Source organism: Salmo salar, chromosome ssa25 (genome assembly GCF_905237065.1).
Source record: "Salmo salar chromosome ssa25, Ssal_v3.1, whole genome shotgun sequence".
NCBI classification, from domain to species: domain Eukaryota; kingdom Metazoa; phylum Chordata; class Actinopteri; order Salmoniformes; family Salmonidae; genus Salmo; species Salmo salar.
The window spans coordinates 42,693,528-42,718,456 of record NC_059466.1 but is presented as its reverse complement, the minus strand read 5'-3'; the positions used below and the strand labels follow the sequence as shown (position 1 = coordinate 42,718,456).

General features: G+C 43.3%; 1 protein-coding gene across 4 annotated transcripts in view; it reads right to left on the bottom strand.

The window, feature by feature from the left end:
* LOC106586826 (PTB domain-containing engulfment adapter protein 1) overlaps positions 1-24,929 on the bottom strand; it is a 190,015-nt gene that overhangs the window by 64,441 nt on the left and 100,645 nt on the right. For all 4 annotated transcript variants that reach the window (XM_045707319.1, XM_014174523.2, XM_045707322.1 and 1 more), the window contains exon 2: positions 5,783-5,895. The gene's annotated coding sequence lies outside the window, so the exon portion shown is untranslated. The remainder of the gene's footprint in view (positions 1-5,782; positions 5,896-24,929) is intronic.

The window sequence follows — 24,929 nt, the reverse complement described above, 5'->3', positions numbered from 1 at the left end:
AGGGGTGTAGAAACTGCTAAAATATATTTGTGATGTTGGCCTGTAGCCTATTGCTTCTCCATGGGACATAGATGAGAGAGACAGTTCCATATAGGATGAAATACAAAACCAACTTAACCTATTTGAGGGCCTTTTATTAAGCACATTAGCATTGCAGATTTGCTGGTGTAGTCATTGTAAATCCGATTACCCGCTGCTGATGCATTACATGGATCTCTGAATCTGTGGGAGCACCGCAGGCAGGCAAGCAAGCAGAAGAGGTGTTGTTCAGCATATCCTAGTGGTAAACGAACGGACATGAGGGCTACCCTGGGCGACGTCTGGGATCACTTAACATAAATTAGAGCATTGGGGGTAGAGATAAGTCTCTGCTAGGTAAAGCCCCACCTTATCTCAGCTCACTGGTCACCATAGCAGCACCCACTCATAGCATGCGCTCCAGCAGGTATATCTCATTGGTCACCCCCAAAGCCAATTCCTCCTTTGGCCGCCTTTCCTTCCAGTTCTCTGCTGCCAATGACTGGAACGAACTGCAAAAATCTCTGAAGCTGGAGACTCATATCTCCCACACTAGCTTTAAGCACCAGCTGTTAGAGCAGCTCACAGATCACTGCACCTGTACATAGCCAATCTGTAAACAGCCCATCTATCTACCTACCTCCTCCCCATACTGTATTTATTTATTTATCTTGCTCCTTTGCACCCCAGTATCTCTACTTGCACATTCATATTCTGCACATCTACCATTCCAGTGTTTAATTGCTATATTGTAATTACTTCGCCACCATGGCCTATTTATTGCCTTAACTTACCTCATTTGCACTCACTGTATATAGACTTTTTGTTTTCTTTTGTTCTACTGTATTATTGACTGTATGTTTTGTTTATTCCATGTGTAACTCTGTGTTGTTGTATGTGTCGAATTGCTACGCTTTATCTTGGCCAGGTCGCAGTTGCAAATGAGAACTTGTTCTCAACTAGCCTACCTGGTTAAATAAAGGTGAAATAAAAATAAAAAATTGTCACGTCCTGACCAGCAGAGGGCGTATTGCTTAGTCTAGGTCAGGATGTGGCAGGGGGTTTGTGTTTGTTAAATGTTGGGTTGATGATTGGGACTTCCAATTGAAGGCAGGTGTGTATAGTTGCCTTTGATTGGAAGTCCTATATAGGTGTGTGTGTTTGTCTTTGGGGTGGTGGGGAATTGTTCTGTGTTGAGCCTATGCTTTGCCAGACTGTTGGTTGTTCGTTCATTCTCGTGGTTTGTTATTTTGGCATTCATTTTGAAAATAAATAAACATCAAGATGAGCCTGCCCATACCTGCTGCGTTTTGGTCCTCTTCTCTCCAGTACGACATTTTTAAGGATGAGTACGACTTATTCTATGACAAAAATAAAAAAGATGCCTGGGGGCTGAGACCTTTGGTTGGCTTGTGTCATTATTACGGAGCCTTAGCGATGGCCGGAGACCTTGGCTGAATATCAGACCGAAAACATTGAGCACTCGATATGTGCGTTCACGACTGAATCAAGTCAATCTCAAAAGCTAGTTGTCGAGTCATCGAGGGCTCCACTGCAACCTTCGGAAGCCTTTTTATCGAGCGGGCATCCTGTGCCGACTGTATCCCCTCGCAACAACAATAGTCACTGCTATGTCCGTCTTAAAAACAAATTCTACTTTTTCCACATTTTGTTACGTTACAGACTTAATCTAAAATGTAATAAACACATTTCCTCAGCAATCTACATACTATACTCCATAACGACAAAGCAAATACAAATTTAGACATTTTTGCAAATGTATTAAAAATAAAAAACAGAAATATCTCACTTACATAAGTATTCAGACCCTTTGCTATTAGACTCAAAATTGAGCTCAGGTGCATCCTGTTTCCATTGATCATCCTTGAGATGTTTTTACAACTTGATTGGAGTACACCTGTGGTAAATTCAATTGATTGGACATGATTTGGAAAGCACACACAGTTGACAGTGCATGTCAGAGAAAAAAACAAGCAATGAGGTAGAAGGAATTGTCTGTAGAGCTCTGAGATAGGAATGTGTCGAGGCATAGATCTGGGGAAGGGTACCAAAACATGTCTGCAGCATTGAAGGTCCCCCAAGAACACAGTGGCCTCCATCATTCTTAAATGGAAGATGTTTGGAACCGCCAAGACTCTTCTTAGCCGCCCGGCTAAACTGAGCAATCGGGGGAGAAGGGCCTTGGTCTGGGAAGTAACCAAGTACCTGATGGCCCATTTGACAGAGCTCTAGAGTTCCTTTGTGGAGATGGAAGAACCTTCCAGAAGGACAACCATTTCTTCAGCACTCCACCAATCAGGCCTTTATGGTAGAGTGGTCAGACGGAAGCCACTCCTCAGTAAAAGGCACATGACAGCCAACTTGAAGTTTGCCAAAAGACACCTAAAAACTCTCAGACCATGAGAAACAAGATTCTCTGGTCTGATGAGACCAAGATTGAACTCTTTGGCCTGAATGCCAAGCGTCACGTCTGGAGGAAACCTGGCACCATGCCTACAATGAGGCATGGTAGTGGCAGCATTATGCTGTGGGGATGTTTTTCAGCGGCAGGGACTGGGAGACTTGTCAGGATCTTGGAAATGATGAACGGAGCAAAGTACAGAGAGATCCTTGATGAAAACCTGCTCCAGAGCGCTCAGGACCTCAAGACTGGGGCGAAGGTTCACCGTCCAACAGGACAATGACCCTAAGCATACAGCCAAGACAACGCAGGAGTGGCTTCGGGACAAGTCTCTGAATGTCTTTGAGTGGCCCAGCCAGAGCCCGGGAATTGAACCTTATCAAATATCTCTGGAAAGATCTGAAAATAGCTGTGCAGCAACGCTCCCCATTCAACCTGACAGAGCTTGAGAGGATCTGCAGAGAAAAATGGGAGAAACTCTCCAAATACAGGTGTGCCTAGCTTGTAGCAACATACCCAACAAGACTCAATGCTGTAATCGCTGCAAAAGGTACTTCAACAAAGTAATGACTAAAGGGTCTGAATACTTCTGCAAATGTACTATTTTTAATTTATTTTTATACATTTGCAAACATTTCTAAAAACGTGTTTTAATCCATTTTTGAATAAGCCTGTAATGTAACAATATGTGGAAAATGTCAAGGGGTCTGAATACTTTCCAAAAGCACTGTATCACAATTAACAAGTTTTAATGTAGCAGCAACTGCCCTTTTTGCCTCGAGTCAGTGGAGTAGTATTGAGTCATCTACACTGTGCATTCAGATGACCCAAAGTTACAACTTTGAACGTAGCGATTGGTGCTTTGGAAACACTCTGAAGTACGGACTGACTGCTGGGAACAGGTCTACAACTTCATCAGCAAGCTGTCAAATTATCATAAATAAATGACAAGCTAAAGGTCCCGGAATTGTGACTGTCCTCAGCTAAACACCTTGACTCATACATCTCATACACCATGACAATACATCTCCTCAGTGCACATGATGCATAATACAGTGCCTTGCAAAAGTTTTCACCCCCTTGGTGTTTTTCCTATTTTGTTGCATTACAACCTGTAGTTTAAATGGATTTTTATTTAATGTAATGGACATACACAAAACAGTCCAAATTGGTGAAGTGAAATAAAAAAAATGACTTGTTTCAAAAGATTATACAAAATAAAAAACTGAAAAGTCGTGCGTGCATATGTATTCACCCCCTTTGCTATGAAGACCCTAAATAAGATCTGCTGCAACCAATTACCTCCAGAAGTCACATAATTAGGTAAATAAAGTCCACCTGTGTGCAATCTAAGTGTCACATGATCTGTCACATGATCTCAGTATATATACACCTGTTCTGAAAGGCCCAAAAGTCTGCAACACCACTAAGAAAGGGGCACCACCAAGCAATGAAGACCAGGAGCTCTCCAACAGGTCAGGGACAAAGTCATGGAGAAGTATAGATCAGCGTTGGGATAAAAAAATACCTGAAACTTTGAATATCCCACGGAGCACCATTAAATCCATTGTTAAAAAAATGGAAAGAATATGGCACCATAACAAACCTGCCAAGAGAGGGCCGCCCACCAAAACTCATGAACCAGGCAAAGAGGGCATTAATCAGAGAGGCAACAAAGAGACCAAAGATAACCCTGAAGGAGCTGCAAAGCTCTACAGCGGAGATTGGAGTATTTGTCCATAGGACCATTCTAAACTGTACACTCCACAGAGCTGGGCTTTACGGAAGAGTGGCCAGAAAAAAATAAGCAAACATGTTTGGTGTTCACCAAAAGCATGTGGGAGACTCCCCAAACATATGGAAGAAGGCACTCTGGTCAGATGAGACTAAAATTTAGCTTTTTGGCCATCAAGGAAAATGCTATGTCTGGCGCAAACCCAACACCTCTCATCACCCCGAGAACACCATCCCCACAGTGAAGCATGGTGGTGGCAGCATCATGCTGTGGGGATGTTCTTCCATCGGCAGGGACTGGGAAAATGATACAAATTGAAGGAATGATGGATGGTGCTAAATACAAGAAAATTCCTGAGGGAAACCTGTTTCAGTCTTCCAGAGATTTGAGACTGGGATGGAGGTTCACCTTCCAGTAGGACAATGACCCTGAGCATACTGCTAAAGCAACACTGGACTGGTTTAAGGTGAAACATTTAAATGTCTTGGAATGTCCTAGTCAAAGCCTAGACCTCAATCCAATTGAGAATCTGTGGTATGACATAAATATTGCTGTACAGCAGCAGAACCCATCCAACTTGAAGGAGCAGGAGCAGTTTTGCCTTGGAGAATGGGCAAAAATCCCAGTGGCTAGATGTGCCAAGCTTACAGAGACATAACCCAAGAGACTTGCAGCTGTAATTGCTGCAAAAGGTGACTTTGAGGGGGTGAGCTAGCTATGAGCATAGCTAGCTATGCACGCTCAAGTTTTCAGTTTGTCTTATTTCCTGTTTTTTTCACAATAAAAAATATTTTGCATCTTAAAGTGGTAGGCATGTTGTGTAAATCAAATGATACAAACCCCCCAAAAATCTATTTTAATTCCAGGTTGTAACGCAACAAAATAGGAGAAATGCCAAGGGGGGTGAGTACTTTCACAAGCCACTGTAGCAGACCTCTTCCTTTTACATTGAAATTGCCTGAGGATTAGAGATGTGCGTTTCACCAGCAGTGAGACTGCTGCTTTCACTGGTGGCACACGCTCATAAATCTCAGAGAAGGATTCCAACGACCCGTTTATGGCCGAAATCTACTTTAATAATTTAGCTCTAATCTTCGCCACTGTTTCTGCATGATAAGACATTTTTTTTGTTAGATGCAATAGCTGTCCAAGTCGTTTAGAATAGCCCATATTTTACTGTCGGAGACTGTTTTTAATGTGTTGAATTCTCTGTGAAGCCAGAGCCTGGACTGTGAAACTGTATCCCAAGTTGGAACATAATTTAGGAAAAAAATAGGGACACAGGTCAAAGCATACTGTGTAAGAGGCTTAATCGACTGTCATTAAAATGTCACTTATTTGTGGATATGGGCTACTGGGCTAAAAGGACATGACAGGAATAGACAGTCACTGTCATCTGCTGAGATCACTTTATGGTATAAATGGCCGTCTTTGCCCCCCAAAAGAACTGTTGAAGAATTTAAATATGCTGTTGTTGTATCACAAACACTGAGCACATAATGATTGCTTTGGGAGCTCCTGGGGTGAGTTAGATTTGAAGACAGGCTGTAATCAATAGTCTCTAGGACAGCTCCAGAATATGTAAGGTAACAGATAAGATGACTTACCAATATTTTTGACTGTGAACGACCAGGATGCTCTGATGGGCCTCACTCATCTAATGGCCTAAGAATTCTCATAAGTGCTGTCTTCTCATGAGTACTGTGTCCTCTTGTGGGTGCTGGGGGGGGGGGTGAAGAATAAGAAAGTTTAGTCTTACAGCATTGAGGCTTTAGGTAAAACCGAATGGGTTATTATTCAAAGAATTGATTCTGTACCATCAACCGCCATTGGTCAATACCAAACAAGAACAAGAGAATATAGCCTAAACAAAAGAAAGAAGTGCAAACGACAGTTTGAGTCGATTATCCATCTGAAACCTCCAGATTACGGTAATGTTTAAATAGCCCGATGTCAAATACCTCAGCAAAAACCAGACAGGCATACGTACATACACTAACCCATTCAGAAAAAGTCAGTGACACTCTGGCATTTGCCGACCAGACCAGATTGAAAGTAAAATATGTTGCATAATATACACTGCTCAAAAAAATAAAGGGAACACTAAAATAACGCATCCTAGATCTGAATGAATGAAATAATCTTATTTAATACTTTTTTCTTTACATAGTTGATTGTGCTGACAACAAAATCACACAAAAGTAATCAATGGAAATCCAATTTATCAACCCATAGAGGTCTGGATTTGGAGTCACACTCAAAATGAAAGTGGAAAACCACACTACAGGCTGATCCAACTTTGATGTAATGTCCTTAAAACAAGTCAAAATGAGGCTCAGTAGTGTGTGTGGCCTCCACGTGCCTGTATGATCTCCCTACAACGCCTGGGCATGCTCCTGATGAGGTGGCGGATGATCTCCTGAGGGATCTCCTCCCAGACTTGGACTAAAGCATCCGCCAACTCCTGGACAGTCTGTGGTGCAACGTGGCGTTGGTGGATGGAGCGAGACATGATTTCCCAGATATGCTCAATTGGATTCAGGTCTGGGGAACGGGTGGGCCAGTCCATAGCATCAATGCCTTCCTCTTGCAGGAACTGCTGACACACTCCAGCCACATGAGGTCTAGCATTGTCTTGCATTAGGAGGAACCCAGGGCCAACCGCACCAGAATATGGTCTCACAAGGGGTCTGAGGATCTCATCTCGGTACCTGATGGCAGTCAGGCTACCTCTGGCGAGCACATGGAGGGCTGTGCGGCCCCCCAAAGAAATGCCACCCCACACCATGACTGACCCACCGCCAAACCGGTCATGCTGGAGGATGTTGCAGGCAGCAGAACGTTCTCCACGGCGTCTCCAGACTCTGTCACGTCTGTCACATGTGCTCAGTGTGAACCTGCTTTCATCTGTGAAGAGCACAGGGCGCCAGTGGCGAATTTGCCAATCTTGGTGTTCTCTGGCAAATGCCAAACGTCTTGCACGGTGTTGGGCTGTAAGCACAACCCCCACCTGTGGACGTCGGGCCCTCATACCACCCTCATGGAATCTGTTTCTGACCGTTTGAGCAGACACATGCACATTTGTGGCCTGCTGGAGGTCATTTTGCAGGGCTCTGGCAGTGCTCCTCCTGCTCCTCCTTGCACAAAGGCAGAGGTAGCGGTCCTGCTGCTGGGTTGTTGCCCTCCTACGGCCTCCTCCACGTCTCCTGATGTACTGGCCTGTCACCTGGTAGCGCCTCCATGCTCTGGACAGTACGCTGACAGACACAGCAAACCTTCTTGCCACAGCTCGCATTGATGTGCCATCCTGGATGAGCTGCACTACCTGAGCCACTTGTGTGGGTTGTAGACTCCGTCTCATGCTACCACTAGAGTGAAAGCACCGCCAGCATTCAAAAGTGACCAAAACATCAGCCAGGAAGCATAGGAACTGAGAAGTGGTCTGTGGTCACCACCTGCAGAACCAGTCCTTTATTGGGGGTGTCTTGCTAATTGCCTATAATTTCTACCTGTTGTCTATTCCATTTGCACAACAGCATGTGAAATTTATTGTCAATCAGTGTTGCTTCCTAAGTGGACAGTTTGATTTCACAGAAGTGTGATTGACTTGGAGTTACATTGTGTTGTTTAAGTGTTCCCTTTCTTTTTTTGAGCAGTGTATATATATATATATATATATATATATATATATTACAGACTGAGAGGAAATAGACCTTCCATTCCATAGTTGGATTAGACAACCTTAATGTAGCTATTTCAGTGTTTCTGCAGAGAAATTTCCTGCCAAAGTAAAAATCTCTACTCCCTCTCGCACTGTCAATACATCTCCAGATTCTCCACAAAACAAAAGGATGTGTTATAATACAAACTCCTAATCTTTCTCTGGCTAGAGAAAATGTATCACATGGACTTTCTGAGTGTCTCTGTTTTGATTACAAGGGTTATTCAAGTGAGACGAATCAGTACAGTAGATGATTCTTTGAATGTTCTTTGTTCTCAACTCCTTTCTCTTGCAATCCGAGGCAAGAACATATTTGCATGAGAGTATGCATAAAACTATAAAACTTATATTATTATGATTACTGCCAAAGGCACAACTAGTATTACTATCATTATGATTACTCCCAAAAGCATAACCATATTGAGATCTAAATTCAATGAGTAAGGCAAATATTGTGTTTGTGACCAGTAAAGTGCTTAACGTGAATAGTGTCCACATTATAATTATAGTAGCTTTTTCAAACCTTATATGGAGGTAGTGTCACGCCTGCTCCCGCTCTTCCTCCCCCTGGCGCTCGAGGGCGCCAGGATCCCCAGCATTACGCACTCAAGCCACCATCAGTACGCACACCTGCCTTCCCCCGTCACGCGCATCAGCGATCATTGGACTCAATTACTTGTGTCATTACCTTCCCTAGATCTGTCTCTCCCAAGCTCTGCTCCCTGCTTCGGGATTAATTGTCTCATGTCCATGTTACCAGTGTTCCGACACTGTTCCTGTCTTGTTTCCTTGTCTGTTCCTGAATGAATGTCTGACCCCTCGTACTTGCTTCTCCTGTCCGGCGTCGGCCCTTACAGGATCCCGAAGCCATCACACGAAGCATCGGGGAGTCCTGCCGTTCCGGATGGTGGTGACGTCGGTCGCAGCCGATATAAGCTAGCTCGTCGGGCTTCCACGCCCTAGCTGGCTCGAGAGGTTTCCTCGAGAGGTTGGCTCGGAAGGCGCCCATCCCACGTCGGGCCTCAGCCAGATCGTCAAGTCTTGTTTGCCCAGCCGGCTCGTCAGTCTGTTAAGTCTCGGCCGGATCATCAGGCTTCCACGCCGCAGCGGGATCGACAGGCGTTCATGCCTCAGCCGGATCATCAGGCTCCTATGCCTCAGCCGGCTCGCCAGGCTCCCACGCCCCTACCGGTTCGTGGGGAGTTCACCCCCAGCCGGCTTGCCCAGCGCCCATGTCTCGGCCGGCTCGCCCAGGTGTCACCACCAATAAATTCACAAAAAATTAGAATTTCAATTAGAATGTCTCTACGGCTGGCAATGCTTTCCTCCTAGCTACCACAACCCCGGCCAACAGCTCCGCGCCCCCCGCAGCTACTTGCCCAAGCCTCCTCAGCTTCTCCTTCACCCAAATCCAGACAGCAGATGTTCTGAAAGAGCTGCAGAACCTGGACCCATACAAATCAGCTTGGGTAGACAATCTGGACCCTCTCTTTCTAAAATGATCCGCTGCCATTGTTGCAACCCCTATGTCATGATGTTGGCCTCTTTGAGTACAGGGAGGACAGTTGACCCCCTCCCCCTTGCACCATCCCCCAACCTACCTCCCCCCACCCAGTCCCTGTGTGAAGGGGTGCTTTCCTCCTAGCTACCACAACCCCGGCCAACAGCTCCGCGCCCCCTGCAGCTACTTGCCCAAGCCTCCTCAGCTTCTCCTTCACCCAAATCCAGACAGCAGATGTTCTGAAAGAGCTGCAGAACCTGGACCCATACAAATCAGCTTGGGTAGACAATCTGGACCCTCTCTTTCTAAAATGATCCGCTGCCATTGTTGCAACCCCTATGTCATGATGTTGGCCTCTTTGAGTACAGGGAGGACAGTTGACCCCCTCCCCCTTGCACCATCCCCCAAACTACCTCCCCCCACCCAGTCCCTGTGTGAAGGGGTGGTAAAATTCCAGAGAAGAATCTCTGGCCACATGGCCCATAGAGAGACACAGGAAATTCTTCCAACTCACAGAATTGGGGAGCCAAGCGACATTTGTGTTCTGGAGAAGGTATGGAAGACTGGTGAAGAATCCAGCTACAAACTGGTCCGCTTGGTACAATTTTGTGATACTCAGAAGAGACAATATAGCCATATTACCATAAAACTGTTTATATAATAGCCTCAGCGATGGGATTTGCATCCAAATGGTTGTATAGAATGTATTAACCTCTTACATCTAGACGTTCTGCTAGCGGAAAACCCTTTCTCCCAATATCCAATGATGGGCGTGGCGTGAAATACAAATTACTCTAAAATCCGAAAACTTCCATTTTTCAAACATATGACTATTTTACAGCATTTTAAAGACAAGACTCTCGTTAATCTAACCACACTGTCCGATTTCAAAAAGGCTTTACAACGAAAGCAAAACATTAGATTATGTCAGCAGAGTACCCAGCCAGAAATAATCAGACACCCATTTTTCAAGCTAGCATATAATGTCACAAAAAACAAAACCACAGCTAAATGCAGCACTAACCTTTGATGATCTTCATCAGATGACAACCCTAGGACATTATGTTATACAATACATGCATGTTTTGTTCAATCAAGTTCATATTTATATCAAAAACCAGCTTTTTTACATTAGCATGTGACGTTCAGAACTAGCATACCCCCCGCAAACATCCGGTGAATTTACTAAATTACTCACGATAAACGTTCACAAAAAACATAACAATTATTTTAAGAATTATAGATACAGAACTCCTCTATGCACTCGATATGTCCGATTTTAAAATAGCTTTTCGGTGAAAGCACATTTTGCAATATTCTCAGCAGATAGCCCAGCCATCACGGCTAGCCATTTAGACACCGACCAAGTTTAGCCCTGATCAAACTCCGATTTACTATTACAAAAGTTTCATTACCTTTGTTGTCTTCGTCAGAATGCACTCCCAGGACTGCTACTTCAATAACAAATGTTGGTTTGGTCCAAAATAATCCATCGTTATATCCAAATTGCGGGCGTTTTGTTCGTGCGTTCCAAGACACTATCCGAAATGGTAAATCAGGGTCGCGAGCATGGCGCAATTCGTGACAAAAGATTTCTAAATATTCCATTACCGTACTTCGAAGCATGTCAACCGCTGTTTAAAATAAATTTTTATGCCATTTTTCACGTAAAAAAAGCGATAATATTCCGACCGGGAATCTCCGTTTAGCTAAACAGAGGAAAGAAAACAAAGCTTTCGGTCGACGCGGGCACGAGCCTGAGTCTCACAGTACTGTAACCAGCCACTATCCAAACACGCTACTTTGTTTCAGCCAGAGCCTGCAAAGCCACGATTCAGCATTTTGCCGCCTTCTGAGAGTCCATGTGAGCCATAGAAAGTGTCACGTAAGAGCAGAGATCCCCTGTAATAGATAGAGATAATCAACAAGGCCAAGAAATGGTCAGACAGGGTACTTCCTGTACAGAATCTTCTCAGGTTTTGGCCTGCCAAATGAGTTTTGTTATACTCACAGACACCATTCAAACAGTTTTAGAAACTTTGGAGTGTTTTCTATCCAAAGCTAATAATTATATGCATATTCTAGTTTCTGGGCAGGAGTACTAATCAGATTAAATCGGGTACGTTTTTTATCCATCCGTGAAAATACTGCCCCCTAGCCATAACAGGTTAATAAGGATAAAGCTATTTGTAATACATTGAGATGCTATGTACTGATGTTAATGTGATATAATTGTATTTCTGTACCAAGTTTAACTCAGTCATCGGCACGCCCCCAGGGACACAGACAGGACCAGGCGTCATGTGACAAGCCTGTTCTATGTTCACTATAAAACCCACCCTGATTTACATTTCTTGAGACCAGGCCTCCACTCCATTGCGAGTTGGCCAATAGGTTTGACCATCCAATTCTGCTACTGAAAGTGAACTATACCACATGTTTAACTTTTAGACTATTGATATCGACAGAATAAGAACAAGTCTTTGATATTAATTAACCTGTTGAGGGTAGGGGGCAGGATTGACACGGCTGGATAAAAAACGTACCCGATTTAATCTGGTTACTACTCCTGCCCAGTAACTAGAATATGCATATAATTATTGGCTTTGGATAGAAAACACTCCAAAGTTTCTAAAACTGTTTGAATGGTGTCTGTGAGTATAACAGAACTCAAATGGCAGGTCAAAACCTGAGAGATTCCTTTACAGGAAGTGGCCTGTCTGACCATTTATTGTCTTTCTTTGACATCTCTTTCCAAAACTTAGGATCTCTGCGGTAACGTGACACTTCCCACGGCTCCAATAGGCTCTCAGAGCCCGGGAAAAACCTGAATGTCGTCATTCCAGCCCCGGGCTGAAACACATTATCGCCTTTCTCAAGTGGCCGATCAAGGGACAGTGGGCTTAGGCGCATGCACTGGCTGCCTCCGTCTTTGTGTTTTTTCCTCTGTTTACCAAAAAGGAGATTCCCGGTCGGAATATTATCGCTTTTTTTACGAGATAAATTGCATAAAAATTGATTTTAAACAGCGGTTGACATGCTTCGAAGTACGGTAATGGAATATTTAGAATTTTTTTGTCACGAATTGCGCCATGCTCGTAACCCTGATTTACCCTTTAGGATAGTGTCTGGAACGCACGAACAAAACGCCGCTATTTGGATATAACGATGGATTATTTGGGACCAAACCAACATTTGTTATTGAAGTAGAAGTCCTGGGAGTGCATTCTGACGAAGACAACAAAGGTAATAACATTTTTGTTATAGTAAATCTGATTTTGGTGAAGGCTAAACTTGCCGGGTGTCTAAATAGCTAGCCCGTGATGGCTGGGCTATGTACTTAGAATATTGCAAAATGTGCTTTCACCAAAAAGCTATTTTAAAATCGGACATATCGAGTGCATAGAGGAGTTCTGTATCTATAATTCTTAAAATAATTCTTATGCTTTTTGTGAACGTTTATCGTGAGTAATTTAGTAAATTGTTAGTAAATATGTTAGTTCTGAACGTCACATGCTAATGTAAAAAGCTGTTTTTTGATATAAATATGAACTTGATTGAACAAAACATGCATGTATTGTATAACATAATGTCCTAGGGTTGTCATCTGATGAAGATCATCAAAGGTTAGTGCTGCATTTAGCTGTCTTCTGGGTTTTTGTGACATTATATGCTAGCTTGAAAAATGGGTGTCTGATTATTTCTGGCTGGGTACTCTGCTGACATAATCTAATGTTTTGCTTTCGTTGTAAAGCCTGAAATCGGACAGTGTGGTTAGATTAATGAGAGTCTTGTCTTTAAATAGCTGTAAAATAGTCATATGTTTGAGAAATTGAAGTAATAGGATTTTTAAGGTATTTGAAAATCGCGCCACTGGATTACACTGGCTGTTGCGTAGGTGGGACGAATTCGTCCCGCCTAGCCCAGAGAGGTTAATAGTCTGCAGCTAGAAATTATATCATTGAACGCGAAGACCAACGAAACATCCATTCTATGACGACATTAATGAATGTCGCTTTGAAAGATCCATTCTAACCGAGAGAGAGAGAGAGAGAGAGAGAGAGAGAGAGAGAGAGAGAACTCTCCAACAGAACGACGCTCCAACAAGGATCCTGACGACACACTGAGCGTAAATATATATTGATTGCAATTGTTCCCGAATGAGTGAGCGTTCATGTGCAAAGGATTAGCATATCAAATGTTAATATTAATGAACTCTGTGTGCTTCCTCAACTGACCATTTATGACCCTTTGTGAACAAGACACCAGCCATGCCTGTTAGCCCACTAGGGCACATTACTCTACCAATTCTTTGTGACGATAATTACTGTTTGTATACTTTCTGTGAATTACTTAGTTTAGTAAATAAATGATTTTAAGACAATTGATGTATGGATGACTCTTAGTAAAGGCTGGGTTCGTGCAGATACAACAATTTACGACGTTTGGAATGAGACTGGACGCGAGGTAAAATACACCATTTAAACCAGAAGATAATCGGCCTATACTATAATAGAATATAATATATAATGTTATAATATAGGAAAGTTATATTAGGAAAATTATAACTTTGTAATCTGAATATTTTCCTTGGTGCCCCGATCTCCTAGTTAATTAGAATTAAACGATGAATCAGTTTGATCGCGTGATAATAATTACAGGGAGTTAATTGATAAACATGTCTTCAGTTTAATGGTACCCCAAAGACACGACACCTATTACCAGTCTGTTCAACCTCTCTTTTGTATCGTCCGAGATCCATAAAGATTGGAAAGCTTCCCCTGTCATCCCCCTCTTCAAAGGGGGGGACACTAGAACCAAACTGTTATAGATCTACATCCATCCTGCCCTGCCTTTCTAAAGTCTTCGAAAGCCAAGTTAATAAACAGATCACTGACCATTTCGAATCCCACCGTACCTTCTTCGCTGTGCAATCCGGTTTCCGAGCTGGTCATGGGTGTACCTCAGCCACGCTCAAGGTACTAAGCGATATCATAACCGCCATCGATAAAAGACAGTACTCTGCACCTGTCTTCATCGACTTAGCCAAGGCTTTCGACTCTGTCAATCACCGCATTCTTATCGGTAAACTCAACAGCCTTGGTTTCTCAAATGATTGCCTCGCCTGGTTCACCAACTACTTCTCAGACAGAGTTCAGTGTGTCAAATTGGAGGGCCTATTGTCCGGACCTCGCAGTCTCTATGGGGCTACCACAGGGTTCAATTCTCGGGCCGACTCTTTTCTCTGTATATACCAATGATGTCGCTCTTGCTGCGGGTGATTCTCTGAACCACCTCTACGCAGACGACACCGTTGTGTATACATCTGGCCCTTCTTTGGACACTGTGTTAACTAATCTCCAATTGAGCTTTAATACCATACAACACTCCTTCCGTGGCCTCCAACTGCTCTTAAACACTAGTAAAACCAAATGCATGCTTTTCAACCATTCGCTGCCCACACCCGCCCGTCCGACCGACCAGCATCACTGCTCTGGACGGTTCTGACCTAGAATATGTGGACAACTATAAATACCTAGGTGTCTGGCTAGACTGTAAACTCTCCTTCCACACTCCTATTCAACATCTCCAATCCAAAATTAAATCTAGAATCAGCTTCCTATTTCGCAACAAAGCCTCCATCACTCACGCCGCCAAACATACCCTCGTAAAACTGATTATCCTACCGATCCTCGACTTCAGCGATGTCATTTACAAAATAGCTTCCAATACTCTACGCAGACTACCTCCAGTTTGCTATCACAGTGCCATCTGTTTTGTCACCAAAGCCCCATATACTACCCACCACTGCGACCTGTATGCTCTAGTCAGCTGGCCCTCACTACATATTCGTCGCCAGACCCACTGGCTCCAGGTCATCTATAAGTCTATGCTAGGTAAAGCTCCGCCTTATCTCAGCTCACTGGTCATGATAACACCCACCCATAGCACGCGCTCCAGCAGGTATATCTCACTGGTCATCCCCAAAGCCAACACCTCCTTTGGCCACCTTTCCTTCCAGTTCTCTGCTGCCAATGACTGGAACAAATTGCAAAAATCGCTGAAGCTGGAGACTTATATTTCCCTCACTAACTTTAAACATCAGCTCTCCGAGCAACTAACCGATCGCTGCAGCTGTACATAGCCCAAGTGTAAATAGCCCATCCAATCTACCTACCTCATCCCCATATTGTTTTTATTTACTTTTCTGCTCTTTGCACATCAGTATTTGTACTTGCACATCATCATCTGCTCATCTATCACTCCAGTGTTAATTTTCTAAATGTAATTACTTGCTTCCATGGCCTATTTATTTCCTTACCTCCTCAAGCCATTTGCACACACTGTATGTAGACTTTCTTTTTTGTATTGTGTTATTGACTGTACGCTTGTTTATTCCATGTGGAACTGTGTTGTTTGTGTCGCACTGCTTTGCTTTATCTTGGCCAGGTCGCAGTTGTAAATGAGAACTTGTTCTCAACTAGCCTACCTGGTTAAAAAAAGGTGAAATTAAAAAAAGAAGAAAACAAGTTGGGATGCCGGGTGGCGCCCCTAGAGGTGGGGGTACTGTCACGCCTGCTCCCGCTCTTCCTCCCCAGCATTACGCACTTAAGCCACCATCAGTACGCACACCTGCCTTCCCCCTGTCACACGCATCAACAATCATTCGACTCACGTGGACTCAATTACTTGTGTCATTACCTTCCTTATATCTGTCTGTTCCCAAGCTCTGTTCCCTGCGTCGGGATGAATTGCCTCATGTCTGTACGACGCTGTTCCTGTCATGTTAACTTGTCTGTTCCCGAATAAATGTCTGACTCCCCGTACCTGCATCTCCTGTCCGGCGTCGGCCCTTACATAGTGAGATACTGCAGACATACTGTTGTGTAATTTTATTACCAGCCATAGACCCAAACGAAGGAATTTTGCTGCATGTGCAAAGCTGTCAAATAGCTGTGGCTATTTGAAGAATCTCAAATATATTTTGATTTGTTTAACACTTTTGGTTACTACATGATTCCATGTGTGTTATTTCATAGTTTTGAAGTCTTCATTATTATTCTACAATGTAGGGAATAGTAAAAAAAAAAAAAACAAGGAATAAGTAGGTCTAAAACTTTTGACCGTTAGTGAAGGTGTCCAAGTGGGAAAATTCAGTGTGGAGTGCAATAGAGATTGTGTCATCTGTGGATCTGTTGGGGCAGTATGTGAATTGGAGTGGGTCCAGTGTGTCTGGGATGATGGTGTTGTGAGCCATGACCAGCCTTTCAAAGCAAAGAGTGTCAGGTCAGATACCTGGCAGTGTGGTGCCTGGACAACAACCTCTCCCTCAACATCAGCAAGAGAAAGCAGCTGATGATATTGGACTACAGGAAACGGAGGGCCGACCACACCCCCATTCACGTCGACAAGGCTGTAGTGGAACAGTTCGTGGTCTTCATGCCCCTCGGTATCCACATCACTAGGATCTATCATGGTCCAAACACACCAAAGCAGTAGTGAAGAAGGCACGACAACACCTCTTTCCCCGCAGGAGGCTCAAAAGATTTGGCATGGGCCCTCAGATCCTTCAAAATGTTTTACAGCTGTACCATTGAGAGCATCTTGACTGGCTGCATCACCGTATGGTATGGCAACTGCTTGGCATCCGATGGGAATGCGCTACAGAGGGCAGTGTGTACAGCCCAGTACATCACTGGGGCCAGAACCTCTATACCAGGCGGTGTCAGAGGAAGGCCTTATAATCAGTGGTGTAAAGTACTTAAGTATAATTATGATTACTTTAAAGTACTATTAAGTAGTTTGTTGGGGTATCTGTACTTTACTATTTTTGACTTCACCACATACCTAAAGAAAATGTACTTTTTGCTCCATAGATTCACTGACACCCAAAAGAACTAGTTACATTTTGAATGCTTAGCAGGACAGGAAAATGGTCTAATTCACATACTTACAATGTATTGGTCACATACACATGGTTAGCAGATGTTATTACAAATGTAGCGAAATGCTTGTGCTTCTAGTTCCGACAGTGCAGCAATATCTAGCAATTCCACAACAACTGCCTAATACACAGAAATCTAAGTAAACGGATGGAATAAGAATATGTACATATTAGATGTCGACCGATTAATCGGAATGGCCGATTAATTAGGGCCGATTTCACGTTTTCATAACAATCGGTAATCGGTATTTTTGGCCACCGATTTGCCGATTTCTTTCTTTATTTATTTTTTTACACCTTTATTTAACTAGGCAAGTCAGATCAAGAACACATTCTTATTTACAATGACGGCCTAGAAACGGGGGTTAACTGCCTTGTTCACTGGGGATTCGTTTTTGCAACCTTCGGTTACCAGTCCAACGCTCTAACCACCTGCCTTACATTGCACTCCACAAGGATTAACAGGCTGACTACTTGTTACGCGAGGGCAGCAAGAAGCAAAGGTAAGTTGCTAGCTAGCATTAGACTTATAAAAAACTATCTTAACATAATCACTAGTTAACTACACATGGTTGATGATATTACTAGTTTATCCTCTTGACGTTCGCCTAGGATAGGGGGCGACACAGCGCTTTTTGAAAAAAAATTGTGCCCATTTTAAACGGCCTACTACTCAAACTCAGAAGCTAGGATATGCATATAATTAATACTTGTGGATAGAAAACACCCTAAAGTTTTTTAAACTGTTTGAATGGTGTCTGTGAGTATAACAGAACTCATATGGCAGTCAAAACCCCGAGACAGATCGAAACAGGAAGTGGAATTCTGAATTGCGAACTCAACTTCATCACGTTGCCTATTAATCACACCGTGAGCTATGGTTCATTGAGCACTTCCTATTGCTTCCACTAGATGTCCCCAGTCTTTACAAAGTGGTTTGAGTCTCCTACTGTGAAAACTGAATGAATGAGACGCTGTTGAAATTGGTCACATGAGGAGGGCCATCACCATTATGACGCCCTGGCTTCCCTCCCCTTTCGAAACGTTTTGAAAGACAATGCAATCATCCTCCTTGAATCTTATTGGCTCTCTTGTTGAAAAACGCCCTGAAGATTTATGTTATACAACGTTTGACATGTTTGAACGAACCTAAATGGGAAAAAAATGCATTTTCTCGAAATGGCTGTCCCGCGGCCGACGGAGCATTTGGATCAGCCTTCAGACACGCTAACAAGAACAAGCTCTTGGAATATAAAGGAGTAATTTTTTCGAACGAAAATACATTTGTTGTGGACCTGGGATTCCTGGAAGTGCTTTCTGATGAAGACAACCAAAGGTAAGGGATTATTGACAATAGTATACAAGACTAGATGTGATATGCGATTGTTCCAAGATGGCGCTGACCTGTAACGTTAGCCTATTTTTCAGAGTATCGCATCCCCTTTCATCTCAAAGTATGATTACCCAGTAAAAGTTCATTTTAAATCTGGCATTACAGGTGCTTTCAAGAGATATTCATCTATAAATCTTCGAATGACAATATTACATTTTAAAAATGTTTTCGAATAGTAATTTAGTAAATTGTAGCTCTGTTTCATCGGATGCATTTGAGGGAAAATAGTTAGTCAACGTTACGCACCGATGTAAAATGCTGTTTTTATATATAAATATGAACTTTATCGAACAAAAGAATGCATGTATTGTGTAACATGATGTCCTAGGTGTGTCATCTGATGAAGATTGTCAAAGGTTAGTGCTGCATTTAGCTGTTTTTTGGTTATTTGTGATGCATGTGGTTGGTCGGAAAATGGCTATGTGGCTACTTTTACGATATACTTGTCACGTCCTGGCCAGTATATAAGGTTAATTGTTTTGTAGTTTGGTCAGGGCGTGGCAGGGGGTATTTGTTTTATGTGGTTCGGGGTGGTGTGTTTGTGTAAAGGGTGTTTGATTTAGTATTTCCGGGTTTTGGTTTATGTTTAGTTAATTCTATGGTTAGTCTAGTGTGTGTGTTTCTATGTTTGGTTGATTGGGGTTGGGACTCTCAGTTGAAGGCAGGTGTTGTCTATCTGCCTTTGATTGAGAGTCCCATATATTAGGGTGTGTTTGTATTTGTTATTTGTGGGTGATTGTTCTGTGTGTAAGCCGTATGCTTTACCAGACTGTTTGTAGTTGTTCGTTCGTTTCGTTTTGTTATTTTGTATGTTCATTTTTGTAGTTAATAAAAATCAAGATGAGCATACACGTACCTGCTGCGTATTGGTCCTCCTTCACCGACGACAACCGTGACAATACTCCTCTAACATAATCTAATGTTTTGCTTTTGCTGTAAAGCCTTTTTGAAATCGGACTACGTGGTTCGATTCAGGAGAGGTGTATCTATAAAACGATATAATTTGGAGAAAAAAATTGAAAAAAAAAATGATTACATTTTGTTATGCTTATGGACATGATTTTTCGCTGGAGGCCGCACAGGGGTTAACTAACGTGTCCTGCGTTGCATATAATCGATGCAGTGCCCGTTAATTTTCATTGAATCACAGCCTACTTGATTTAACAAGCGCATTTGCGAAAAAAGTACTGTCGTTGCACCAATGTACCTAACCATAAACATCATTGCCTAACAGGAATATTTAGACTTAGCCACCGATTAGATAAAATACGGAACGGTTCCGTATGTCACTGAAAGAAAAAAACATTTGTTTTCGAGATGATAGTTTCCAGATTCGACCATATTAATGACCTAAGGCTCGTATTTCTGTGTGTTTATTATATTATAATTAAGTCGAGGATTTGATAGAGCAGTCTGACTGAGCGGTGGTAGGCAGCAGTAGGCTCATAAGCATTCATTCAAACTGCACTTTGCTGTGCTTCAAGCATTGCGCTGTTTATGACTTCAACCTGGGTGGGTATAATTTGTGGAACGTTCCAACAGGAATCTATTCCAAAAACTTCGTAAATAACAAGGTTTCCAAAAAACAACGCATACAAAGTTGTATAGCGGCAGAATAAGATACCGGGTAGGGAGTGGTCTATTTCATAGCGTTTTTCACTCATCATGTTTATTCTGAAAAATGTCTGTCCTCACGTCTGTTTGCCTATGGACAAGCGTTAAGAATAAGCTACGTGGTGAGTTGATGCCTATTCGGCAGCTAGTTAGATAGGTTTGTATGCGTTGCTACTTTGTATGCGTTGTTGATTGGCAACCTTTTACTTTACGTTTTTTGGAACAGATTCCTGTTGGAACGTTCCACAAATTATACCCACCCCTTCAAGCCTGTCAACTCCCAAGATTAGGCTGGTGTAACCGATGTGAAATGGCTAGCTAGTTAGCCGGGTGCACGCTAATAGCGTTTCAAACGTCACTCGCTCTGAGACTTGGAGTAGTCGTTTCCCTTCCTCTGCATGGGTAACGCTGCTTCGAGGGTGGCTGTTGTCGATGTGTTCCTGGTTTGAGCCCAGGTAGGAGCGAGGAGAGGGACGGAAGCTGTACTGTTACACTGGCAATACTAAAGTGCCTAGAAGAACATTCAATAGTCAAAGGTATATGAAATACAAATCGTATAGAGAGAAATAGTCCTATAATTCCTATAATAACTACAACCTAAAACTTCTTACCTGGGAATATTGAAGACTCATGTTAAAAGGAACCACCAGCTTTCATATGTTCCCATGTTCTGAGCAAGGCACTTAAACATTAGCTTTCTTACATGGCACATATTGCACTTTTACTTTCTTCTCCAACACTTTGTTTTGCATTATTTGAACCATTATTTATTTGAGGCTAAATTGATTTTATTGATGTATTATATTAAGTTAAAATAAGTGTTCATTCAGTATTGTTGTAATTGTCATTATTACAAAAAAGAAAAAGAAAAAAAATAATCGGCCAAATAATCGGTAGCGGGTTTTTGGTCCGCCAATAATCGGTATCGGCATTGAAAAATCATAATCGGTCTACCTCTAGTACATATAAATGACCGAGCGACATAGGCAAGATTCAATAGATGGTATAAAATACAGTAGATACATATGGGATGATATGTAAACATCATTATTAGTGTAATTAATAAAGTGACTAGTGAGCCATGTTAGAGTGGCCAATGATTTCAAGTCTGTATGTAGGCAGCAGCCTCTGTGTTAGTGATGGCTGTTTAACATTCTGATGGCCTTGAGATTGAAACATAGCTTCTGTCTCTTGGTTCCAGCTTTAAAGCACCTGTACTGACCTCGCCTTCTGGATGGTAGCGGGGTGAACAGGCAGTGGCTCGGGTGGTTGTTGTCCTTGATCTTTTTGGCCTTCCTATGACATTGGGTGCTGTATGTGTCCTGGAGGACAGGTAGTTTGCCCCACCCCGGTGATGCGTTGGACAGACCGCACCACCTTCTGGAGAGCCCTGCGGTTCTGGGCGGTGCAGTTGCCGTACCAGGCGGTGATACAGCCCGACAGGATAACATCTATTGTGCATCTGTAAAAGTTTGAGGGTTTTAGGTGACAAGCCAAATTTCTTCAGCCTCCCGCGGTTGTTGCGCCTTCTTCTCAATGGCAACGAAGATGGCCGCTGTTTTACGATCCCGTAACCAATTGTACTATTGTGTATGTTTTTCACGTTATTTGTAACTTATTTTGTACATAATGTTTCTGCCATCTTGTCTTATGTCCGAAAAGAGCTTCTTGATATCAAGGCAACGATTACTAACCCCGTACTGGAGGAATTCTTCTTCCATGAGTCAGATGGGAAGGATTTACTTCAGACACCCAACAAGGCCCTCATCCCCATCATTCGCAGGAGGAAAATACGGAGGAATTGTGGACGACGGCCCAGGTGCCTTGTAAGGATCCATCGCCGAGAGGGTAGTCTACCTCTACCGTCGGTCCTATTAGCCAACTTACAATCAAGCGATAGTAAAATAGACCAACAGGACATTAAATACTGTAATATATGTTTCACCGAGTCGTGGCTGAATGACGACATGATAAACAAACAGCTGGCGGGTTTTAAGCTTTTGCTGCAGGATAGAACAGCGGCCTCTAGTAAGACAACGGGAGTTAGCTTATGCATATTTGTATACAACAGCTGGTGCACGAAACCTAAGGAAGTCTCGAGGCTTCGCTCGCCTGAGGTAGAGCATCTCATGATAAGCTGTAGACCACACTAGTTACCAAGAGAGTGTACATCTACATTTTCGTAGCTGTCTATATACCACCACAGACCGATGCTGGCACTAAGACCGCACTCAATGAGTTGTATACGGCCATAAGCAAACAGGAAAACACTCCATAGGTGGCGCTCCTAGTGGCCGGGACTTTAATGCAGGGAAACTCAAATCAGTTTTAACTCATTTCTATCAGCATGTTAAATGTGCAACCAGAGGGGGAAAAAATTAAACTCCACACATAGAGACGCATACAAAGGACTCCGTCACCCTCAATTTGGCAAATCTGACAGTAATTTTATCCTCCTGATTGCTGCTTACAAGCAAAAACTAAAAGCAAGATTCACCAGAGACTTGGTCAATAACAAAGTGGTCAGATGAAGCAGATGCTAAGCTACAGGACTGTTTTGCTAGCACAGACTGGAATATGTTCTGAGATTCTTCTGATAGAATTGAGTATGTTACACACACCTCCTGGAGGGAATAAAACACCCTGCTCCCCGTGGAGTGTAAGAGGTATGTGATTGTAGGTGGAGTGAAAGAGGTATGTGATTGTAGGTGCGGTTAAGGATGACAGAGGCAGAGAATATTACCGTTTACTGGGAATTTATTTCCTTAAAATGGAAATTGTGGGGAAAAGGGACTGGATGGAAACAAAGCAAAGAAAGTAAAAGTTAGAGTCCTCTCCTACCTCACCTGCCTACCTAACCTTAACACCACCTGGTGCGCTAACCAAAATACAGGGGGAAGTCCGCCCAGATCTTACCTAGTGTGCATAGACAGAGTACATACAACGGGTATATGTATGCCCGCAGGCCTCTTGCCTAAGCACTCCCAAGGTGCCTTCCCCTTCCTCCCTGGGAACAAATGAAACAGAATAATACAAACTTAAAGTGAAATGGTTCAATTATCAAAAACACTGAGTCCTGTCGGCACACACATACCTCAGAAGTAGCGGCTACAAAATATTTTCAACAAAACTGTCTCTGAGCAACAACCAACACAGGACATACAAGAAGCTCCAACCAATACCCCAACCAGAAGCCATGGATTACAGGCAACATCCGCACTGAGCTAAAGGGTAGAGCTGCAGGTTTCAAGGAGCGGGACTCTAACACGGAAGCTTATAAGAAATCCCGCTATGCCCTCCGACGAACCATCAAACAGGCAAAGCGTCAAATCAGGACTAAGATTGAATCGTACTACACCAGCTCCGACGCTCGGCAGATGTGGCAGGGCTTGCAAACTATTACAGACTACAAAGAAAAGCACGGCCACAAGCTGCCCAGTGACATGAACCTACCAGATGAGCTAAATTACTTCTATGCTCGCATCGAGGCAAGTAACACTGAAACATGCATGAGAGCATCAGCCATTCCGGACGACTGTGTGATCACAGTCTCCGTACCCGATGTGAGTAAGACCTTTAAACAGGTCAATATTCACAAGGCCGCAGGGCCAGATGAATTACCAGGATGTGTACTCCGAGCGTGCGCTGACCATCTGGCAAGTGTCTTCACTGACATTTTCAACCTGTTCCTGACTGAGTCTGTAATACCAACATGTTTCAAGCAGACCACCATAGTCCTTGTGCACAAGAACACTAAGGTAAACTGCCTAAATGACTACCGACCCGTGGCACTCACGTCTGTAGCCATGAAGTGCTTTGAAAGGCTGGTCATGGCTCAGATCAACACCATTATCCCAGAAACCCTAGACCCACTCCAATGTGCATACCGCCCCAACAGATGATGCAATCTCTATTGCACTCAACACTGCTCTTTCCCACCTGGACAAAATAACACATGTGAGAATGCTGTTCATTGACTACAGCTCAGTGTTCAACACTTTAGTGCCCTCAAAGCTCATCACTAAGCTAAGGACCCTGGGACTAACCACCTTTCTCTGCAACTGGATCCTGGACTTCCTGACGGGCCGCCTCCAGGTGATAAGGATAGGGAACAACACATTTGCCACGCTGATCCTCAACACAGGGGTCCCTCAGGGGTGCATGCTCAGTCCCCTCCTGTACTCCCTGTTCACTCATGACTGCATGGCTAGGCACGACTCCAACAGCATCATCAAGTTTGCCGATGACACAACAGTGGTAGGCCTGATCACCGACAACAATGAGACAGCCGATAGGGAGGGGGTCAGAGACCTGGTCGTGTGGTACCAGGACAACAACCTCTCCCTCAACGTGATCAAGACAAAGGAGATGATTGTGGACTACAGGAAAAGGAGGACTGAGCACTCCCCCATTCTCGTGGATGGGGCTGTAGTGGAACAGGTTGATAGCTTCAAGTTCCTTTGGTGCCCACGTCACCAACAAACTATCATGGTCCAAACACACTAAGACAGTCATGAAGAGGGCATGACAAAGCCTATTCCCCCTCAGGAGACTGAAAAGATTTGGCATGCGTCCTCAGA